The following is a 4,126-nucleotide window of genomic DNA, read 5'->3' as shown; positions in this document are numbered from 1 at the left end:
GTTGGGGAGCTTGCCTTATAAGCATGATGTGCTGTGGAGGCAAACATTGTCTCTAGAAACCGGCTTGTCTCCCTTTGAGTTGGATACGCCCAGATGCCTCTAAGCAGCAGAGCAAGGTGTGAAGTCAAAGCTCCACCTTCTCCTCTCTCGTCCACATCCAGCAGGTGCCTCCTACAGACCTGTCTTCTATTTATACACATCCGTGCCTTCCTCATCCTTCCTTAACTCCCCCCCAGTGGAAAAAGAAAACCCCCAAAGATCGGAGGAACAGAGGGTAGGCTCCAAAGCAAGACCACCTGCATCTCCTTCATGGGTGGTGGCCTCACAGGGAGATACAGAAAGGGAGGTGTGAAGGAATAGATGTGGCAGAGATAGAGCGAGGGATTGAATAAACATGAAATAGATGGATAGATAGATAGCAAAGAGTGGCAGCTGGGCTAATTTTCACCTATGCATAATTGAAAAGAAGGGAATTGGGAGGAGCAGAAGGTTTTATGAACACACATGCTCTGTACCAGCCTGCCTTGCATTCCTTAGTCTTTGCAAATATTTCTTTCCCCAGGTTTTTCTTTTCTTTTCTTCTCACAAGTAACAACAAAATTGCAAAAGGTGACATCGGGTTTTGCTCAGTCCGGGAGTGCTCAAGTGCTGGATGTCACGACCAAAAGAGGCTGGACTCCAACTCCCAGCACTACCAGCCTAGGAGGGGATGATGGGTGCTTGAGTTGAATGCCCTTGGAAGGTGCCAGCTTGAGTAAGGCTGGTTAGGGAATGTGGCATTGCCACCTCATTATGCAGCCTGTTTGGTTGGGACATCAGCATTAGCAGCAACTTGGACACACATGACTGACAAACTGAGTTATAACTCATTGAGTGGTTTGACTTTATCTCCTGAACTCTGAATCATGATAAAGGTCTGTATTTTATTTTTTTAAAATCATGACATGTGCCAATTAGCTTAACCAGGACTGAGATTCTCAGCACCAACAAGTATTTTGTGAATGGACGCTGCTTGCAATGTGATGGTCACTGTCTATGAACTAATCTGCACCACAGAAATAATTCGTTTTGACCCTGCTTTAACTGCCAAGGCCCAAGGCCATGGAATTCTAGGATTTGTAGTTTGGTGAGATATTTAGCCTTCTCTGTCTGAGAGCTTCCAGGATTTCAAAGGATGGAGCCGTGGCAGTTAAAGCGGTGTCAAACTGCATTAATCCTGCAGTGTAGACTGGACCTATATCAGGCACCTCTCCTTTTACTCTGACCTCTATATCAACAATAGCCACTGCCAACTAGATTCAAGCATCCATGACTATATATATTCCCAAAAAGCAAATCTTAATTTTGCCATTTTATATAAGAGGCACCATTCCACTACTCCACTGAATGTAATGGGATTTGAGCAGCCACAGATTTTGGTATTCATGGGGGTCTTAGAATGAAAACCCAGCAGATGCCAAGGCCCCATTGCATTTCTCCACACTAATCTCCCTGTATTCAAACATCCCAAAGTATTGAAGACCAATTATTCTGCAGAGAAAAATGTGTGCTGGAAACAGTGTTTTCTGCACAGGAAACTTGTTGTAGTTTCACAGAAAACTACAATTCCTATAATTGGCATGGAGCCATGGCAATTGAAGTGGATTATTTCTGCAGTTCGGATGCAGCCTCTGTGGAGAGGCAATTGCTGTTTTGGTTTTTATTTTTGCCAGAAAGAGAGCAATTCAGAGAACCTGGGAGGCTCCAAAATAGCCTGGAGGGCCACAACCTGCCCACCCCCGCATGAAAAGAATGGCCAATTTCCTTGCTAGAACAGGTTGTTAACTTAAACCAGAGGCTTCCTGGGATGTTTTGTCCTTTGGCTCATCATACAAGGAACATTTCGGGAGGGAGCGCAAATATTTTGACATTTCGGAAATATATCATTAAGTTCATTTGGAGCAAGGGCAGGAAGCTTTGCCTTTGCTCCCAATGAGCTTCTTGACGGAGCCAATCAGAACAGGACGCATGATGATATCACCAAAAAACCAAACCAAACCAAACCAAACCAAACGCCAGGTCCACTTGTCAAATTGTTCCCTTCAAATTGGCACAACGGAATGTTTTTGTTTTGCCAGTAGTGAGGTTTTCATGAAATTTGTCCTTCTGCTTTATTTTTGCACAACTCAAGGGATCAAGGTGTCAAACTGCAACTGCAATCTCTAACTGCTGCCCACCGGATGTTGTTGCATTACACTTTCTAGCATTCCTCACCACTGGCTCTGCTGGCTAGCGTTGATGGGAGTTGCAATCCAGTAACATCTGGAGGGATGCTTCCCATCTCTGACCAACAAGATCCACGTCTCTGTCTTTGTTGTTCATCTCTGCCATTCCCCAACTCACTACGGCTCTGGCATCACACGCCTCTGCCTTCCTTCCTTCCTTAAATTATTCCAACCAGTCAGACAGGGATCATGTGATAAATGTGACAACATCACAACCCTGGCTGGCACTGATATAAAGCCAATTCTGAGTGAAGGAATCCAACAATTGATTCAGTAGTTTTGCTTTAATTTGCTTGGTATAATGGTTTGAACCCTGACTCTGGCAAACAAGGTTCAAATCCTGGCTCAGCAATGTAAACCCACTGAGTGACCCTGGGCAAGTCACACTTAGCCTCAGAAGATGGCAATGGCAATCCCACTCTGAACAAAACGTGCCAAGAAAAACCCATGATCAGGTTGCTTTAGATTCACCATAAATCAGAAATAACTAGAAGGCAGCAACAACAACAGACTTTAGTTAGGAGTGCCAACAAGATCCATGGTTTTAGCCACCATTTTGAAAACTTCAGTATCATAATCAGCAACAACATTGGCATGGAAGTAAGGATGAAAGGGGAGAAGAGGTTACTTCATGCATACAAAAAACCCAAACCCTAAATCCATGTCATTCTCCAATGGTCTGTTCACCCATTTACTTTCTGGCATGCACAAAGTTCAACACTTTCCAGACAACTATCACTCCAAGCCACCCGTCATTTTCTGTAGATGTTTATCTCCATCTTTGGCTCCAACCATCTGCCCAGACTTTTCTTTGGGACACAAGGGGCTTCTTCAGCCAAGGAAGGGATACTGACTGGTGAGAAGATCTGAGGATGAATCAGTTCTGCTCACATTCAGGAGGACTTCTGTGTGGTTGGCAGATTTAGAGTTGGGAAAGTCATGGGGTTGGTTGGTCAATAATGACTCCAAGTGCTCAGAACCTTTGTTGTTGCTCATGATGATACTGAAGTTGTCTTCAGCTCAAAGATGTGACTCAGCTGGCTTGTGTAAATTAAATTATTTACTTTGTATAGTCTCACCTGCTCCTCACAGTGGCTTGAATTGATTTCAAGAGGCAATGGAGATGGTGGAACGGTTATGTCTTCTCACAGGAGCACGATGGGCAAAACGGAAGAGTGGTCCCTACTAGCTATTTAATCTTCAGTATTCCTCTTTTTGTCTTGACTGTCAGGACTGCACACCCTCCAGCTGTTCCAGTTTGGCACAAATAATCCTGTGCTGCCCCACTTTTGTGTTTGCTTGCAAAATGTCCCAGGTTCTCTCTCCTCCCACGGGAGATCTTAGTACCATGAAAGGGCCATAAAGAGTTAGTGAGTTTCCTTTATGTTTACTCTTGACCCAGTTCTCTGAGTGATGATAAGTTCACAGGGGTGCCAAATGTACTTCACTTTTTGTTCACAGAAACATAGAGTTGGAAGAGACTCTCAGGGTTATCCAATCCAACCCCATTCTGCCATTCAGGAATAAAGCATCCCAGATAGATAGCCATCCAGCCTCTGTTGAAAAACCTCCAAAGAAGGAGACTCCACCACCCTCCGAAGCAATGCCTTCCGCTGTCAAACAACTCTTACTATCAGGATGTTTGTCCCAATGTTTAGGTGAAATGTCTTTTCTTTAGGTGGAAGATGCTAATGGGAGGCTTAATGTGTTTTGGACTCATTGTTCTTGTAATGTGTCACCTAGTTGGTTTTAAGTTATGGTGACCCTATATATGAGCCTGTTGGAATGCTATGAGGGGCCCTTCTCTCCATGCCTTCTCAGGCCTCCTTGGTAGGAATTCTGTCATTTTGGGGTTTTGGCCA

The sequence above is a fragment of the Sceloporus undulatus genome, chromosome 6 (assembly GCF_019175285.1).
Source record: "Sceloporus undulatus isolate JIND9_A2432 ecotype Alabama chromosome 6, SceUnd_v1.1, whole genome shotgun sequence".
Classification (NCBI taxonomy): Eukaryota; Metazoa; Chordata; class Lepidosauria; order Squamata; family Phrynosomatidae; genus Sceloporus; species Sceloporus undulatus.
Note: the sequence above shows the minus strand (reverse complement) of the source record.